The 21,046-nt window shown below is 38.0% G+C and overlaps 1 protein-coding gene across 1 annotated transcript in view; it reads right to left on the bottom strand.

Annotated features, from left to right (window-relative positions):
* Window positions 1-21,046, bottom strand: part of Kcnh5 (potassium voltage-gated channel subfamily H member 5) — a 300,264-nt gene that overhangs the window by 218,829 nt on the left and 60,389 nt on the right. The window lies entirely within an intron of this gene.

The raw sequence follows: 21,046 nt of genomic DNA, 5'->3' as shown, positions 1-21,046 counted from the left end.
CTCGTAGTTGGACTGACATGCATGGACAGATGTGCCAAAGACATCAACAGCCATGGCCATGTACTGTTGAATCATTCACTGATGCTTCAAAAAGGTAGTCTAGGTGGTAATACATGCCAGTACTCGCCATATGCCAGCTTCTGTTCTCCGTGTTTTCCGTATATGAAATTATTTATTCTTGGAAACAACTCTATGTGATAAGGACCATGAAAACATGGTCCAGAAAAGTTCACAGAAGTAGTAAAGAAGTATTTAAGAACAAACATAAGCAATCTGGCCTCAGATGCTTGGTTCACTTGAAACTTAGTCTACTGAGAGCACTACACTCTTGCAAGCTGGTTCGTAAGAGGAGGGTCATACTCTATAGGAAAGAATAAAGATATCTTAAATCTAAGCTCCGTTGGCAGGACTCAGTCACAGCCAAAGTCAGAGGATGGTCTATGGAGGTACATAGTCCCAGGACACGTGGCAAGTCATTTCATTGTACAGTAGTGGGATTCTGGCCTGCACTGCTCACAGGAGAGCAGAGAGGCTTCCGGGTGACAGCGAGCAAGCAATGGGAGCACCACCCAGGCCCAGACCTCGAGGTCCTTAACACATACTTCTCAACAACCGTGCGCTTTGCAGTCTTCTGCTCCATACCCCATCACATCCCAGAGAGTCCCAACAATATGAATCTTGCTAAACTCTAGAACTGATCACATCCTCTTAGTTCTCATCAAGGTATACAATTAAACACACTCTTTTCTTCTGGGATTTGATAAGCATGTGACCATCTTTGTCTACACTCCAGTTCATTTCCCATTATCTTTGTACATAGCAATAGTGCATCAGACCTTTCTGTTACCATAAGTCATGCCAAACTTCACCTTTGAACTTGCCTTCAGTGTTCAACTTATTATTGATTTGTCTAATCAGAAACTGTTATCCAGAGTTAATAGATAAATAACTAAGTTGGCTTTGTTCAGATATTCTCCTCCATTATTTTGTTTCAAAATGAATCTCATGTTCTCATTACAAATAAATACTTGGAATGATCTAAAGCAAATATCTATTCCTGTAGAATTGACAAGGGATATTATGTTCATTCAATAGAATACTATCTAAAAATAAACTAGAATTATACTCAATTAACAGGAATAAGTATAAAAATGCCATATTAAGCAAAATCAAATCACCAAAGAGTATATACAATATGATTCCATTTCTGTGGCATTCAAAAAAGAAGATAAATTACCCTATGGGTTTAGAAAGAAGGGGATGAACTGTCATTGTTGGAGAAGGCGTAGTGATGGGGAGTTTGCCTTGTGAAGTTCCATGAACTGTTTACTTAATGCTGATACGCTTCTCTTAAAGAAAATAAGAAGACCCCATGGTCTTGCCTGTGACACTAAAATACCACCAGGTACAGGTACAGATGAGTGATTATTCCATGCTCATTCTATTACTTGAAGGCAGGATTAGCCAAAGTCTGTATCTTAAAAAAAGTATTTTCTGATCTTATGGTTCATTCCTGTGACCTTCACAATGGGCCACAAATTGGACTTAATTCACTGGTGACTTTCTTTTCACCCCTCTGATAATACTGGATACTTTCACAGACATAACTTCAAAAACATCTCTCTTATTCTACCCACACTTTTAGCAACAGTTTCTTGATTCTCTATTTTCCACCAGTGCTCTGTGTTCTTTCATTTTCTGCTTCATTTCACGCCAGACTTTGCAGTCCTTTTGTGCCCTCCTCTGCACCCCATGGCTTTCTGCCTTACTCTAACCTCTGAGATCTCACAGCATGAATCCCTGGGGCACTTCTGGTGGAAAAAATACCACACACACAGCAAACGTGTAATAGAACCCAGCAGGGCTAATGGGTGGACTCTGAGGCTTCCAATCTCCTTTCCCATCCTTGCCAGTTTTCTTCTGTGACAAGCCCTCCAGAGCACAGGAGAGCAAGGAACATCCTAGAGCAAGATAAATCCCATGCTATAAACTCAATCCTTGGTTTGTGAATTGCCACATCAATGATAAAGCCATCTAAAACACTCATCAATCCATTCTGTTGTTCAGCATTCACTATAGTAGACATGGAATTCAGCCAGTACCCCTTTCTGCTTTCGTCCTTTCCTTGTTCTGTAAACATAAGAAGAATAATCAAAGGACTTGCCTCTCCAAGGGTCCCATGACAAGTAAGGGAAGGTAAAAGCAGCACAGTATCCTGCTGCATGGTTTCTCACCTATATCTTGCCATCTTGCAATAGAGAATTTTGTGACAGACCAATATTTTTTTTTCAAACCACAGCTGGGATTATTTCTCCTCTTATTGTATCAGCTTCCCTCTTCAAAGTAATTTGTAACCCTCCCATTAAGAGATACGATTTATTTCAGAGCCCTCACATCTGAGCCAGCCTTCTGGCTTGCTTTGCCCAGCAAAATGTGATAGGAATGATTCTGTGTCAGTTCCAAACCTAGGCTACAAATCCCTTACACAGCTCTACTCCTGTTCTCAGAAGCCCTCCATGTGAAGAAGACTCGACAAGCTTTTGAAGAACAGGCTTTGCAGCATCAGCTCCAGTGAACAGCAGCCAGCTACTGATAAATGGGTGAACTTGACTGAAATAAGCCCAAAGCAACCCAAATCAGAACTACCCAATTAAAAGCCTCAGATTCCTCAGTTATAAGTAAAAAAATGTCATACTTGAAGTGCAGAAGAAAATATAAATACCTATCTGACACAATAGATTTTAACCAAAATAACCACATAAGTAAGACATGGACTTGCAAATTAAAACAATATTAAATATGTAATTGTTAGGTGTTGTCTACTATATTATAAATTATGTTCTGTCATACTTTACATGGATTCATAACAATAAATAACAGGGAACATAAATGTATGCCTGCATATATCTTTAAAATAAACTGAAATCCAATCTTACCTAAAATCTCATCATTACATTAAGTGGTAGCAATCCAAACAGTTCTTTCAATGAAATAAAATCAGAGATCTGCCAACTTAACTGCAGCAACGTTCCCACTTCTCAGTTACCCGTGCCTATGGATACAAGCTGAAATGCACCACATCCACTACAGACTCAATAACCATGAACTCCAAATTCCTTCCATCAGATCACAACCTATTCTCTGTCTAGTTCAGTGGTGCACGTACAAGATGCAAATGTAGTTCAGTCCCAGCCTCACAACAGGTGCTTCCCCCAACCTCTCAATCCTCAGAAATCTTTCTCTTATTTCACGGCACTCTGCTGGCTGGTTTTGTGTGTCAACTTGGCACAAGTTAGAGTCATCAGAGAGGAAGGAGCCTCAGTTTAGAAAACACCTCCATGAAATCCAACTGTAAGGCATTTTACCAATTAGTGATCAATAGGAAAGGGCCCAGACCATGGTGGTTATGCCATCCATCCCTGGGCGGTGGTCCTGGGTTCTATAAGAAAGCAAGCTGGGCAAGCCGGGGGAATCAAACCAGTAAACAGCATCCTTCCACGGCCTCTGCATCAGCTCCTGCTTCCAGGTTTCAGCCCTGCTTGAATTCCTGTCCTGATTCTCAGTAAAAATTACAATATATCCTTTCAGTGTCTTAAAGATATTTCCTGATTAAGAAATTAGAGAACAAGAAGTATCTTTTGTTAACATCCCTTACTCCTAATCTACCTTAAATTGTGTTGGTTTTAACCCCTAAGTATCTCTCAAATGTCTTCTCTTCTCTTCTCCATATCCACTGTCACCACAGTATGAGCCTCCCTCTTCTATAACTACAAGATGCTTCAAGTCATTTATTTGAATGAATTCAGTCTGTTATGAACATTATAAAAAAATTGCATCGTCAAATGACTGCCAGCTCATCATCATAGCTTTTAATTCTTCCGAGCTTTGTTCAGCTTTGCAGTACATAATCTAGCCCATGCCTATCACCCCAACCTCAATCTACACCACTCTTCTGGTTACCTTGCTTCCTATCCTCTGGCTATACCAGTTCCCTCAAATACAAGGACTCTATATTTGTCATTTGCTCTAGAAGAAATGTTCTACGATCCTTTCATGTTCCTGTCTGTTAAGACATTACAGCTCAGGACAGAAGATGACTATCTTCTCCTCAGAGATACCTCTCCTTTCCAAGTCATTTCAAAGGTAACTATAAATTGTGATCATTATATTTGTATTTGTGGTTGTCTGCAACCATCATATTTTCTTCACTCATTTATCCACAGGACATCCTGTAGTATTTTGACACATAGTAGGCACTCAAATACTTGTCAAAAATAGTACACTAATAAAAAAGGAAATAATAAGTATATGTCTCTCATAATAGCTTCTAACTCCTCCAGCATTGATATTGTAATAAATAATTAATAGATACTTAATTTTCACAGGTAGACTATATCGGACAAATGGATAGAAATCACAAAACAATAATCTCTGTTTCATAAGTACTGAGCACTTATTCTAAATAGATTTTATACATGAGTGACTACGTAGTCCATTTCCATTTCCTTTTGCAGAGTGCAATTTGAAGACTGAGAGAAAATTGCAAACTACATTTGTTATGTGAACCTCTAACCCAGATAACAAATTCTATTGCCTCCTCTCTATTCAGAACTTTCTTCTCTGACTCATGCTACCGAGAGCTCCATAGGGAAATACTTCTAATTACTCCAAGCATTAGCAACATCCTTCAGTAGGGGATCTGAATTTAAATGACTTGTACATGACACCTGCTTTAGACAATTTATATTCTTACTGAATCACAATGATTTGCATAGATAGATAGATGATAGATAGATAGATAGATAGATAGATAGATAGATAGACAGACAGACAGGCAGATAGGCAGATAGGCAGACAACAGGCTAAAGGGGGAATGTTTCCATTTAGCACCAATAATTCATTTTCTTTTTTAATGCTTTCCATTACAGAAGAGGCTGGAATAACCACTGGATCAAAATATGCAACATACAAAGAGGTATGTTAACTAAAATCTCTACTTTCTCCATACATTATATTTACAATCAAAGTTGGAAGACGCTTATAACTCCTTTTTGTATACATTTATAGCCTTTATAACCAAATCTAAACTCTGTAACATAGCCTGCTTTCACCCCTCTCCCCAATCTCAATCTGCAGTTGCCTCCTGCTCTCTGTACTGTTCATAAAGGACTTTTCTTCCTTCAAAAATGCTGCATTCTTTATTCTAGGGGATCTTCAAGCCCACTATTTAAAACAGTGTCTCTAACCTACCAACTGCTTCTTTTGCCTGACAAATTTCTACTTATCTTTCAGGTCTGAGAGCTTTAGTATCATTGCTTTAGAGACCTCTCTTAGGTATTCCTTTCTTCAAAGAAGCTGGGACTCTTGCTTGATAGCACTGATAATTAGTCCAAGAAATGTTGGCAGAGTAAAGTATCAGGCAATGAAATTTGAAACATAAAAATGCTGAATCAATTGCAATTAGCTATGTAAACAAATGAGAAGTGGGGACATTAATATGTGTGCCTATTAGTCTTTATCCACTTGACACAAACTAGAATAACCAGGGAAGAGAGACCTTCAAATGAGGAATTGTCTCCTTTGGGTTGCCCTGTAGTCAAGTCTGTGAGGCATTTTTGTGATTGATGAGAGATGGCTCAGACGAGGTGGAAGGGAGCATCCTGGTCAGGAGGCCCTGGGTTGCATAAGAAAGCAAGCTGAGCAAGGCATGGAATGAGCAAATGGCTTTCTACCATAGTTCCTGCCATGGCTCCTACTTGAGTTCATGCCCTGACTTGACTGTGGCACGAAAGCATGAAGCAAATAAATCCTTTTAACTCAGTTTGCTTTGATTCAGTGTTTTACCTCAGCAATGGAGAAGAAAACTAGGACAGTGAATGACCCAGAGTTTTCCAGGGAAGCAGAACCAATAGGAGACCTACAGATAGAAGCAGAAATAGAGACAGTATAAAGAGAGAAAAAAATACAGATGGATAAGGTATCACATCAATCACAAGAGATATGGACAGCCATAGAGACAGCCCTATTTATATCTATGTCAAGAAAGAGGTTTGAGAAATCAGCTCACATGATTATAAGGGTTTCACAGCCCCAGGTGTTAGTATCTGTGAAGCGAAGGTCCAGGAGAAACAACGGCATAATTGAATCCATGTCTGAGGACTAAGAATCAAAGTTGCTTTATTAGTCCCCATCTCTGAGCAAGACAAAATGGATGAAAGACCTGATCAAGTGATAAAACCGAGGAGAACAAAGAAGACAAAGAAGAAGGAGAAGAAAAAGGAGAAGGAGGAAGAAGAGAAAGAGGTGGAAAGGGGAGGAGGAATGGGAAGAGAAGGAAAAGGAATTCCCCTTTTTTCCATCTTTGTTCCATTTGGGTTCTTAACTTACTGAAAGAGACCCATCCATCTAGAGGAAGGTAAGTTCCTCTATCAAATACACTAATACAGATGATCATCTTATCTATCTAAAGCTACAAAAACAATAGCAACAACAACAAAACAAGGAAGCTTAACCTTCCTGGGAACAGAGAAAAGAGGAAAAACTTGAGGACAACACTGAGTGAATCAGATTAATAATGGAAGAGTTGAGTGAGGATCTGCAAATCCTGATGAGAGCTAGAGCTTTGGAGTGAGCAGCCATGTTTTCTAAAGCAGTTTTCTAATAATTTTATTGGCAATATATGTTCATGTATTTATATGAACTATAATTAAACTTATGTCAATGCTAAGACAAATAAATGTGGTCAAAAAGCAACTCCATGATCACTTGAGCCCATTCTGATTCCAACTTCTCCCTATCCAACCTCATCAGTCTAATTGTTAGCCAGCCTCATGGTGTTAGACCCACCCACCTAACATTAGAATTGGCTGTCTACTGAGCCGAAGCCTCCTTAGTCATTTTGATCTAAGATCATAGTTTACTTTCTAAGCTACCACTGTTCTTTTTTCTATGCTCTAAAACAATGCCATCCTTATATTAAGCTGCCTATCACTTAAAGCCACATGAATATCTTTTAACAGCTACATTTGACCATAACATACTTTCCTACATGGTCCAACTTCTAAGCACTCAAGTCTTTATGTTTATATATATATATGTATGTATATGTATGTATATATATATACACTGTTCACATTTTTCATATTATTCACTGTGTTTTTCTCTCACCAGAATATAAACTAGCCAAAATGGTTGTAACTAGATTTATCTTTAGGCAAGTTTCATCTCAGTTCCAAGCTGCTGACTTCCTTTTCTTTAGAGCATTTACTATTACAACCGTCCAGTGAGAAATTCTTTGTCTAGTCCTTTAATATGTAAATTCTTTAACCCCTTACCAGTTTTACAAACCACAAATTATTTGATCAGGGATTTGAGGAATATTTCTCAAAACATACTTATTAAAAAGACAGAGCTCTCCCTATTATCCAGACCCTAGTCCCAACTCTGATAAGCATCAGAAGGCACAGGTGGCCTAATCCCATTGACCAACCTTCCCAGGGTTTGTCTCAGCAAATTGACTTCATTCTCCTACCTCCATTGCAACAACAATCTCTCCAATAGTCCTGAATAAAGAATTCTTTGTTCATATTAGTAATGTCTGATACAATTCCTCTTAATTATTTCTATGAAGACAAGAGGATTTGCAAGCTCACCTACTGCAAGATCCTTATCACTTGGGGTAAAAGGGAACTTATATAATTGGGAGCATGTTGGTGAACAAAATAAAAGAAAGGTGTTTTGTTTTTGCACCAAAAGGATGATTTTGATAGAAAAAATAAATCCTCCTTGGGTCACGCTTATGAATTTCTAAATGTACCATAACATCTCTGAAGTCAGTTTAAATTATTATTCGCTGTTCATACCAGAAACACAATCAATGTTAGTGGTATAAGCCTATCATGTATGCTAACATGGATATTGTATATCTCCTAAAAATTATCAGTTTTGCTAATATAGACAATGTTGTCATTAATTAGACATATTGCTATTAATTTTAGTTTTAGATTTTAATAATAAGCATGAAATACAATAGATTCTAAAATTTAAGCAGATACATTAGATGTATAGTTTAGTCTAAAAGCTTGTAATTATAAGAAAATAATGTTACCCAGTCCCTGATATACATACCTTCCTCAATAAAGGTGTCAGGAACAATGGAAGACGAAGGGGCTTACAAGCCCCACCCCTAAAGGGAAACTACAGACACACTTGGTTTCTGGAGGAAAGAGAAATGGTTCTTTAAGGGTGTGACTCTTAGTAGGCTGACTACACTATAGTTGAAGACAGCACAGCCTTGAATATAAGAGTAATACAAATTGGATTCCTTGGATTAGTAAAATAAAATATAATTTTTAAAAAGAGATGGTGAGAAGGAGGTATGAGGTTAATCTCAGAAGAGTTAGGGGAGGATTAAATGGCAAATATGATTAAAATACATTGTGTACAATTCTCAAAGAATTGATAAAAATACTATTTTGAGTGACTAGAACAATTATAACAGCTATAATGTCAAACAAAAGCTTTAGAGGAAGCCCGTTCAAAACTTAATATCATTCCTTATGCAGCAATGAGAGTTTCTGAAGGGAGCTAATGTTTAATTCGCACACTGAACTAAACAGAAACACATATTGTCGTGGCTCGGGCATGATGGCACATCGCTACATTCCCAGCACCCAGAAGCTTGAGAGAAGAGGATTATTAAACCCAGGCCAAGTTAGGATGCACAGTGACTCTGAACTAGCCTATAACACGTAGTCAGTTCAAAGCTAGCTTGAGCTACATAGAGAGACCCTGCAAAGAAGGGAAGAGGAAGCAAGAGAAAGAGAGAGAATGGGAAGGAGTGGGGAGGAAAGAAAATGGAGTGAGAGAGAGGAGGAAGAGAGCAAAGGAGAGAAGATAGATATCTCCCCCCCCCCCAAAGAACACAAAGTAAACTCCATATCTGTGCCCACTGTACTAACCAATATACCAAGTCCACTCACAAGACTGCCACAGTTACCATCAGACTCAGAAAGTGTGCAAATAGCAATTCCTGCTCATTGGTAAAGGAAGCCTCTTCTATGGGGGTTGACCTCATCATAATCTGTGGAATCTGTCTGTGTGCCCCATCTTCCCACAGCAGACAGGCCATGTATGAGATAGGAACACTAGAGCTACCTTGATTTAAAGCCGTGAGATTTGAAACTGCCCTCCCCCCAGCATTCCATTTGACACAGAACTGAATTTATTCTGTCTCCATTAGCACAGCTTTATCCTCTACCTCTGAATCTAAGAAAGTGACCCTATTTTCCAAGAACTTCCTGCCCCCAATTCTTGTTTTCCTGTTATTGTACATTTCCAAAGACCCATAATTCATCAGGAGAGAGCATCAGCAGACAGCTTGTTCTCGTAAGATCCTTTCATCTCTTTGATTCAAAGCTCACATGATCTTGGAACTGTGGCTATCTCAGCTGCAGAGCCCATGCTCAGCATGCACACAGCCTGAAATCGTTCCCTGGGGCCAAAAATAAAGAATCATCCTCGCTTTGCTGCCGCCACTGACCCTCAACCGTTGCATCATCTCTTTAAGCCTACCCAACTTAGCAGAGTGCCACAACCTGTCCCATCTTAGAACTCCAACCCTGCAACACATCTGCACTCCTCAATACTTCTGTCCTTGTTTGTCCTCCTAGTGACACAGCCCAATCTTCATAAGGTAAGGTTTTCCCTTACCTTTGATCAGTAGTAAAGTCAAGTCTGCTTTGTCTTATTGGCAGGTTGTGTTAGCAATTTGGGAGCATGCAACTAGTGAGAACCTTGTGACTGGCTAGCTTACCAAACCTGACACCTTTAATAGCAATAACCCCCTGTAGGTGTCTCACATGGTCATATCAGAGTCACACAAGTGACTCATGGAACTCCAGTTACACCTTTGCAACCTCATCTGGGTATGTATAGTTGATTGAAAGTGTCTTGTACTTCAAATGCAAATCTTGATCCTTCTTTATTATTATTTATTTACTTATTTACATCCCAAATTCTGTCCCCTCCTGGTCCCCCTCAATGTTCTTCCCCCATTCCTTTCCCCTTCACCTCTGAGAGGGTGACTCCCTGAAACATCCCCCTACCGGGGCATCATGTCTCTACAGGATTGACGCATCCTCTTCCACTGAGGCCAGAGAAGGCAGCCCTCTGCTACATATGTGTTGGGACCAGCCCATGTATGTTCTTTGGTTGGTGGCTCAGTCTTTGGGAGCTCACCAGGCTGACCCTTCTTTTTAACCTCTGTTTTACTTGCAAGGAACACAGATGAATTTCCTTCATCGATCCCTAGAGTGACAAAGGAAGAGGATTTACCAAAGTCATAGCCTCATGAAGAAAGGGAAGTGGTTTATCCACTCTTCACAATGTCTGATAAACAAACCTTTCCTTTTTTTTTTCTTTTTGAGACAGGATCTCACTGTGCAACTGACTGTCCTGGGACTCCCTGTGGAGAGCAAGCTTTCCTCAAACTCAGAGATCTGCTTGTCTGCCATCCCTACACCTCTTCTTCCTCCTCCTGCTCCTCCTGCTCATCCTGCTCATCCTGCTCCCCCTCCTCCTGCTGCTCCTCCAGCTCCTGCTCCTCCTTCTCCTACTCTGTCTCCCAGAAGTGCTAGGATTAAAGTTGTGCATCACCACGGCCAGCTTAAACAAAACTTTTTAAAGATGAAGACATGAGAGCAATGAACATATTCCTGTGGATTGCTGTGCATTATGGGAAAAAAGTAGCATCATGGAATTAAGTGAAGGTAGGTAGGTCTTCCCACTAGATCCATAGAGGAAAAAATTCTCAAGCATGGGAATTGATGCACAAAAGGTAAGAACAACTTCTACACAAGCATGCCCACAGTTAAGGTACAATTCCCACTCACAGTATGCAAAAAGCAATGCACTCCAGCTCTCCTTTGCCCTTATTTTAGAATCATGCCCCAGAGCTCAAAGACAGGAAGCATTCATCATGAATGAACATCAGAACAGACGAAAGTGTCTCCTTATGTAAGCAGAAAAATCAAATAAAGGTGCCTCGTTACTTGTTATTTCCTATTCTCTCCAAGCTAATTCCCTCAGCAGACAGACCACTCTGTCTCAGTGGAAAACTCATGCAAACTAATTCGGGCCTGCAACATTGTTAAATTTCAGATACATGAATAATGTTAACCATTAAATCTGTATATTACCCAACCAATAAACACAAGGAATAGAATCTAAAGTCTTGGATCATACCCACCACATTGCAATTTGAAACCCAATGCTGACACTACCCTTCAAACCTCTTCTTCTCTTTGAGTTTCACACTGACCCATTTTTTATCACTAAGATTGATTATTTAGAAGTCATTTTACATTCAAACTAGAATTTGGGAGCTTTTCCATTTGGAGTCTGTTCCATAATCACCTTTTACTAGATGCCCTGCAATACTTTGCATGTTCAGTGGGAAGTTCTACCTACACCCCAAAGTAATCAATCACTAGACACACATGAAGGAATGGCAGATCTGGCCAATCAAACTGGAACATTTCCTGCTTGTGAAGATAAACCTATGCATAGGATGGAACTGATCAGAGATGGACACACAGTGTCCAAAAGGCAAAGAATCCCTTTTTATCTTTGAGACATTTCCTCCTGACCCTTTACTTCTGTTAGTAACAAGAAATGGGTAATCTAAACAAACATGATAAATTATAAATCTCCAGCAGAACAGTAACAATGAAGAAACTGGATGTCAGTCAGGTAGGATTTGAAAATCCAAGATGTTCAGTTAGAAAGAGTCTCTACCTTGGGCAAGCATAAGGTCTGCCCTCTATACCTTCAGAAGCTAGCAGAGTGACTAACCCTTTGATGTTTAAAGATCTTCCTACAATCTCAATTGTCCATGGAAGTGGAATATTACAGTGACCAAACCATGAATCCATGACTCATCAAAATATAAACATAAAATACAAATCATTTTTGAAAGATGTATGGTTGTTAAATGCAACAGAAATGAAGCAATGTGAATGACAATGGTATCAAACTGGACTATAAATCAGTATCTAAAGTAATCTCTCAATACCAGAAAATTAAATAGCATATTTAGAAATATAATCTATGCCAAAGGAAAATTTGAAAGAGGAATTAGTCTGTCTTGAGGTATCTGAAATGAAAAGACGGCCTAAGATCATGTGTGGAACATGGTGATTGCTCAAAGAAAAGTGAACACGCTTTAACAGGACACAGATTCCAATGTCAGTTTTCCAAACCATCACTTAGTTAAAAATGCAAGAGCAAATTAAGTCACAAATAGAGTAAAGGATATATTTTTTTTAATTAGAAAGGAAAGCCATGTACTTGAAAACAAGAAAGTCAATAGAATCAGTAAGTCTCAATAGGGGTTTTTCAAAAGAACAATATAGAAAATTTCTAACCAAATGAACAAAAACTAAGAGGGAGGAGAAGAAAGAGAAGAAAAGGGAAGAAGAGGAGGAGAGAGAAGAGAAAGGAGACACAATGTAGGTGACATCATTTCAAATTTAATGTCTCAAAAATGTTCAGAATATATCTTAAGAATATTATGCATAATTTGATCATTTTAATGAGATGAGAAAATTTTTTTAATATTATCTGCTAAAACCCACATAAAAATAGACCTTAATATATAGGAATATATCTATTAAATACAATTAATGAATAATAAGAACCTTTAAACTGAGAAGGCATCATGCCTAGATAGGATCAACACTGAATTCTCTCAGACACTCAGAAAAGAAACTGCTCCAGCTCTCTTCAATGTACAGAAGATGAAAGCAGAGAGAATCCCCCAAAATACTCCTGGTACATCATGAGACCAGTGTTACACTGACAACAGAGCTAAAGAGATTATAAGAAAACTATAGACTAATGTCTCTTGTGGATATAAATGTAAAACCCTAAATAATACACTGGGAAATTGGATCTAACAATGCAAACTAAAACTTTATTCACTGTGACTAAGTAGAATCATGACAAGGTTGCAAAACTGATTCAAAATGTGAAAGCCAAACAATACATTAAAGAAAAGGGATTTGCTAAGCGTATCAATGAGTATAGAAAACACCTGTGACAGACCCAGCAAACTAAGAATATTTACATGTCTTCAATTAAAATTGACTATCTAAAAAACACTTCACAACAAATATCATACCCAACAGTAAAAAACTAGTTTTTCCACTAAGATCAGGAACAAGGTAACTAACTGTACCTGCCCTCTCTGTCCTTTTGTGCAACCTCATAATAGAAATCCAAACTAGTTCAATAAGGCAGGAAAAAGGGAAAAAACAGTACATTGTTTGAGAAGTAAAGGAAATAAAGTTGATATCAAGTAGCTAATTATACTCCTGACCACCATGACTTTAGAACTCACAAAGCAGAGGCAAAGAATCTCTGTCTGCAATGAGATGGCTGGCTAGACTAGTCACAACAAGCTTCTGAGCTAGACCAAGAAACAGGACTCTTCCTCAAAATATAAGGTGGAAAGAAGCAGAGAGTGCCACCCAATGACAACCTGTGGCTGTCTCAGACATGCTCACACACAAGTACACATATATGTACGCATGCTTGCCGTACATGTATGCCTGCATATTTGTGAACATGTATAGACGCATATGCTACATACACACAAAAGGATAGAAAAAATGAAGATATATTCCATGTTTATGTATAATAACATTCAATATGACACCCATACTAATTCTTCCTTATTTGAGCTATTAATAAAACAACATTTCAATCAACATACTGGCAAATTTTTAGTGGATAACAACAAAATAATTCTGAAATCTATATGGAGAAATAAAACAGAATATTCAGCATACTACTGAAGAAAAAGAACAAAGCCAAAAGATGGATTGATGCTACCTGATTGTACGGCTTACTGTAAAGCTACAGCAGTCAAGAGACTATGGGATTGGTAAAATACTAGACAAACAGACAAATACAGCTGGACACATAACCTAGAAATAAATAACACAAAACCAACATGCAATAATTACTCAAGATGATTTTTGATAAAGGAACAAAGCAGAACACTGCAACAGCTTTTTTTATCCAACAAATGTTAGTAGAGCAAGAAACAGCACATATTCATATGCAAAGCCAAAAAGAAAGCACTTGGTCATAGTCAACAAAAAACAGAAAACATAAAGCCTGGGAGGAGGGGGACAGGGTAACATAGATGTCTCAGCCCATTTTCTGTTGCTAACACAATATAATACACTGATTATTTTATAGAGAAAGATTGTTTGGCTTCATGCTTCTAGTCCACAGTTAAGGAAACATAGCTTAGGAAGTCTATCTTGCTAGAAATCCTAAAGCAATGCAAGGCATCATCAGGGAAAAGCCAGGAAACATATGAGAGACCTATCCAAGTGGGTGCTAATTACTGGCTGTGAAACTTCTTAAGGCTGAATGTAGATATGGTGTCGCCCATTGGGAAATAGCAAAAAGGGCTGAGCACCTCTCAGAGCTTTAGGTAGCTTTGTCTGCTACAAAACTCACATTGAAGCATATTCCTTAATGTATCAGCGTTGAGAAAGTATACCTAAGGGAAGCATTTAGTCCAAGTGCTCCGTCTCATGAATAATTAATGTAACATATTTAAGTCAGGGTCTCCCACCTGCCACATGAGACTCTGCAACAATGAATTCACAAAATTTTTAGGCAAATGGTTTGATCTGGAAAATATCATCCTAAGTGAGGTAACCCAATCACAAAAGAATACACATGGAATGCAATCTCTGATAAGTGGATATTAACTAGCCCAGAAGCTCTGAATACCCAAGGCATAAATAGCATAAGAAATGACTCCCTAGAAGAAGTATGGAGAGGGTCCTGATCCTGGAAAGGATTGATCTAGTGTTGGAGGAGAGTATAAGGACAGAGAAAAAGGAGAGAGGTGATTGGAGAATGGGTGGAGAGAAGAAGGTTTATGGGACATATGGGGAGGGGGGATCTGGGAAAGGGGAAATCATTTGGAATGTAAACAAAGAATATAGAAAATAAAAATATTAAAAAAAAAGAAACTGGAAAGACAAAAAAGACCCTCAACACCTCCATGCCAGCCTCTTCACCCCCTGCTTCCAACCACTGGAACCAAAAAGGAAATCCCTGCTACTTACAATTTACTAATCTGCTTGAAGCAAAGCAAGCAAGGCCACTAACTTAATAAGTTGAAACAATCTGCCAACTATAAAATCCCTATCAAAGTTCCAATACCATTTCTCAAAGAAACAGAAAAACAATCTTAAAATTCATATGTAGGCACAGAAGATGTCAATAAGAAAAGCAATCCTAGGACAAAGAATAATGCCAGAGGTGGTACCACCATTCCAATTTCAAATGCAACTACAGAGCCAGAGTAAAAATATCAGAATGGTCCTTACATAAAATTGGAGACAAATTAATGGAACATGGTAAAGGATCCACAGGTAAACCATAGCTACAGTCCTATGACTTTTTTTTTATTCTTGAGATTATACTGTAATTACAACATTTCTCCCTTTCCTTTCCTCCCCCCAAAAAACTCACATAGACTCCTTACTCCTCTCCTTCAAATTCACGGCCTTTTTATTAATTGGTGTGTGTGTGTGTGTGTGTGTGTGTGTGAGTGTGTGTGTGTGTGTGTGTGTGTGTGTGTGTGTGTTTCTAAATATAATCCATTCAGTCCTTATAATATTCTTTGTATGTATGTTTTCAGGTAGGAATGACCATTTGGCACTCAACAACCAATTGATGTGTTCTTCCTTAGGGAAGAGCACCTTTCCTGTTTCCAGATTCCTTCTGTTGCCTGTTGTTCTTTGGGTAGGTTGAGACCTCATGGGCTTCTCCCATCCAGTTTGCCATATTTGTGGCTGGCATTCTTGTTTGGCTCATATTTAGGCGGTCATGTTGATGAAATATTATGTGTATAGCTTTTTTCTGATGATACTAGGGGACACGATCTCATGGTAGACTCCCTGGTCCTCTGGTTCTTTTGCATTGCAGAAGAGGAAACCATATGTTTTTTTACAAAGATACCAAAAAATGCATTGGCAATAAGAGCCTCTTTAGCAACCAGTGTTAGAAAAAGCAGGTTCTCCATTTATAGAAGAATGAACCAGATCCCTCTCACCCTATTCAAAATCAAATCTGGATACAGCAAAGACATAAATAGTGGAGTTGAAACATGAAAACTGTTAAAGAAAAATTAGGCAAGGCACTTCAAGATTCACATATGAACAAGGACTTTCTAAATAAAGTTCCAGGTACCCAATAAATAAGGCCAACAATAAACAAACAGAACTTCAAAATATAAAACTGCTACTCAGAAAATAAAAAAACATTAATAAACTTAAGAGGTCAAGTATTGAATGGAGCAAATCTTGGCTAGCCATACATATAACTAGGGACTAGTACTGGGTATACACACACATAGAGACAGACACACACATACATATTTATATATACATATACATATATATTTACAGAGCTAAACAAGAAGAAATCAATAAGTCTGCAAATGAAATAAACAGGTTTAAAAAGATGAAGAACAAATAACCAATAAATATTTTAAAAAATATTCAACCTCATAATCTATCAGAGAAATAACAACTAAAACAACCCTGAGATTCATGTCATCCCTCTGAGCGTGGCAGTCATCAAAAATATAAGTAACAACAAATGCTATGAGGGCATGGACAAAATGAAAGCATTTCACTCTGCTGCTGTGACATAAAGCAGTCAGCCCGCTATGGAAATCAGTATGAAGTTTCCTCAAAAAAATAAAAATGTCTCCCATATGACCGAACTATACCCAAAAGAGCCCGATTCAACATGTCACAGAGAAACTTGTACATAAATCTTCATTCCATCATCACTAGTCACAGTATCAAGTTATAAAATCAGCACAGACGTCCAGCCACAGAGGGCTGGATAAAGAAAATGTATGCAGACATGCAAGGTCTTTCAGCTATAAAGAACAAAGTTATATCCTTTAGGGAAAACTAGAGGCATTGGAAATTGCCATAAACTTAATTGAGCCATCTCATAAAGACAAATATTGCATGTTTCCTCTTATTTTTGCTTCCTACATTATGTATATATATATATACATAAAATCGTGTATGTTCATAGCATATGAAAGTAGAAACAAAGTGTCTAGGAAAATAAGGAGAACTAGTGGGGAAGGGGAAGAGGCATGGAGGAATTGTTCAGCACACACTGTATACCTGTACAAACAGTAACCTCATACAGCACAGTACCATATACAATGATTACTAGGGGTGAATGGAAAAGAACTGACACAGAAGAAACTGCATCCATGCTTTCCTAATTCTCTGAGTTTTTTGCTTCCAATGACCTATTTTAATTTAAAACATACTAGCAAGACAATTGTTTAAAAAAATTGCTATCTACCATTACTATTCTCAGATCTGACGTGGCAAATGGGACAGAGAGGTTCTTGTCTAACAAAACTCATTAACATCTACAAGCACGATTACCCTCCTCTGGATTCTGAATTCTTGTTATGATAACTAGAGGTAAAATTTTAAATATATGAGGTAACATGTGTGTGGCACTTTGACAAGGATAATCATGAACAAATAATAATTCAGAGACTGTTTCAAAAGACTTTTCCAAAAATTAAAACTCATATCGACTTCCACTTAGTCATTACTGATTCACCATTTTTTCCTGCAGCATCTGTGTGAGAGTGATCATTTTCCTAATGCTGCTTTGCTCTGACTCATTTTCAGTCTTACCATGCAGCCATACCCCCACCATCTCACCCCTCTAGTGCCCTCGCTACTGATCCACTAGTACATTGTCTGCAGACCCAATCTTTCTTTATGTACTTTACACACCAGAGTCCCTGAAATGTCCCCAAATCGAGTACTCTAGAACCCATGCTGGTTCAAATGCACACTGTGAATGAGCTAGATTCTACTTTCAGGACTCATGAAAGAATACTTTTTCTCCATTTTATGATTTTGAGAACATATATGTTCCTTATTCTCAGACCAAAAGCTTTCTGTAATAGGTTCTGTGCTTTCTTGACTCACGGTGTTCTCTAAAAAGCATGTATCCAGTTCACAAATTCCTAGTAAATAAAATTATCTTCAGAAAGAATATCAAGGATCTTGAAAATAAAGTGATATTGAGCTGCTTTAAGTTATTCTAAACACATACAGGAATGAAGGATTAAAGTGTAATTTCCAGACTTATAATCTCTCTTATTCCCTAGTCCCCACTTTCTGATGTGGTTCCTCTTCCATCTTTACATTATTGTAGAAATCACCAAGAGTTAGTAAAACCACACTGCTTCATGGCATTGGTGCACATCTATGCAAACAAGTACTGCAGGGACATATTATTTACCACCTCAGGATTTACAATGAAACTACACGTAGGAAACCCGACAAATAAAGTAACAACAGCCTCTCAGACTGGTAGAATTTTTCAAGTGAAACTCATTAGTGTCTTTTCACACTTAGGCCTTGAAACTATCTTGTAAGAAACCCAAGGCAGGACTGAAGAAGAGGTACCCTGTCACAACAAAGTGTGTTCTATGCTAAGCAGAAGAGTCCAGGTCATCCAAAGGCTAATAATAAAATTGAAATAACTTTAACCATATTAATGCACCATGGATGCACACAAGTGGAGATGAAATATGAAAGTATTAATTAGAAGTGTTGAGATGGACACAAGGAAACCTTCCTGGGAAAGAAAGCTGGAAGTTATGTAATGAATGGTTAACAAAGAGCCAACTCTTCAAGAACTGAATCAGGAGAATGCCAAGAATGCATTAAATACTATGCAAGCAAAGAAACAAGTAGACACATAGATTGTACTGATGATGAGGTGGAAGGATGGCATAATTAAAGGAGAGAGCTAAGAACAATGTGGAATCAAAGTATAGTATATTACATTTAAAGAACGTGGAGAAGGGCTGGCAAGATGGCTCAACAGTTAAGAGCACATGCTGCTTTTGCAGGGGACCCAGGTTCAGTTCCCAGCCCCTACCTGGTGGCTCACAACCATCTGCAATGCCAGTCCCATGGCATCTGATGTCCTCTTTTGACCACAAGTACCAGGTCCACACAGCATAGTAGTGTTCATATGTATATGCAGGCAAAACACTCATGCATATAAAATACCAAAATAAACAGATGTTTAAAATTATTAAAAAATGAACAGAAGTTCTTGTGTTATTTGGGAGAAAGGTAGAGAGTCTCACAAGCTTTGGGGATTTAAGTCAGTTGCTGATATAGAAGTACGAGAATCATGGATTAGCAGGGACATATATTCAGCCCATTAGAAAAGGTCCAATGTATTGAGGGAAACCTAAGTCCATACAGAAGAGAATAAAGTCTCAAGGAGGCAGCACAGAAAGAAAAAGAAAAGACGGGAAAAGCAAGAAAATGGAAAATATGATGCTCTAAATAAGTCAGAATGCATTTAATCACCGTAAATATGAATAAATTAAGCTGCACAGTGTGACAACTCTCAGCATCTATCTTGTCTTTATAAAATATACATTGAATGTAATAATCTACAATTACAGAACATTAAATATAGCAATGTACATGCCAAGTGCACACAAGTGATGCAAAAGCAAGTTTAGCTGCATTAGTGTCAAGCAAACTATGGTCAAAGAGAGTTAGAACATACTGGTAAAGCAATCCCCCAGAAACCGCAGCAGAGGGGTGATGCTTTGGAAAGCTGCTTAGAATAAACAAGGAAATTACAGGCTTGTCAACGCATTAAACAAAAGTGCTCCAGAGGGGAGAAAATGGAGAAAAACAGAAAGGAGAGAAGTTTATCATAAGAAGAAATTATCATGGCAGAATTCATGATTTTTGAGATCAAAGAAGGCCATTCTATCAATATCTATGAAAATGTACCAAAAAGGCCCTATTCGAAGGCATGTCAACAGACAGCATCTAAACCTTGTGGCGCAGGAGATACAATAAGCCTCTACAAAGAGAAAACAGGTTATCGCGTGTAAAGAATCATAAACTACAATGTTTTCAAGTTTTTAAAAGGAATCATTTAAAGCTAGAGCACAGTCATATCATAGCTTCAAAATCCTGAAGGAAAATCATTTCAAGGCAAAGTATTCGACAGCTAACCGAACTCTCAAATGGGAAGAATAGTGATGAGACATTGTTTAGGAACATGATGTTGAATAAATACCTCTTGCACTGGTACAATGAGAAGACATTTAATCAAGGAGTGGAAACTTCATGATTAAACACCTGAAAGTAACTTCGTAGAAATGATCAGCCTTTAGGGGAGAGAGAAAGGTTAGAGAAGAAAAGGTAACCTCTTCCAAAACTTCCTCCAATACCCCAGGGCTTTGCCCTACCCTTCTTCCCTACTTATGTAAGATCAGCTTCATTCAAATCCCCACGTGACTGATTGTTTCATTGAAAATGTTATGCCTATGTTCTAAGTAACTTAAGTCATAATGTGCTCATGTAATAATCCATGTAGGAAATGGGATACTGCTTACTCTCTTTTATCCGGTGATTGGCAGTTTCAGAGTTAGTTCCTCCTAATTATCTCCATAAGATAAGTTTGAGAGAAAGAAACATATGTTTAACAGTTTGATGTGTGCAGAATCTAAAACTAAAGAATTGATATCATTCATTGATTTTTCATAATTCTAAAGTAATAGTTATGTGTACACTATCAAAATTAAAAAGGCAACATTTAACTTGGGTAAAGTAAACTTAAATATCAATGTAATTGATGGAGAAAAAAATTTACAGGAAAATCAATGAAGAAAAGGTTGAGTCTACTCCAAACACACACAGAGCCACAATAGCGTAATGAACTTTCCAACTGAGTGATCTAATAGGGACACTGTAGGGTTTTTAGGGAAAGCAACATGGTAACATTATCATTGTTAAAACATTTTAATAAGATATCCTTTATGCTGCCTGACCTACGTTTTCTTATTGGTCGCATCCTCCCAGCTTGGTGCAGTACTTTGTAAGTCTTCCACCCTTAGCTTAGAGAGAAGGAGCTG

Source organism: Apodemus sylvaticus, chromosome 6, assembly GCF_947179515.1.
Source record: "Apodemus sylvaticus chromosome 6, mApoSyl1.1, whole genome shotgun sequence".
Lineage (NCBI taxonomy): Eukaryota > Metazoa > Chordata > Mammalia > Rodentia > Muridae > Apodemus > Apodemus sylvaticus.
This window is presented reverse-complemented; position numbering and strand designations above follow the sequence as displayed.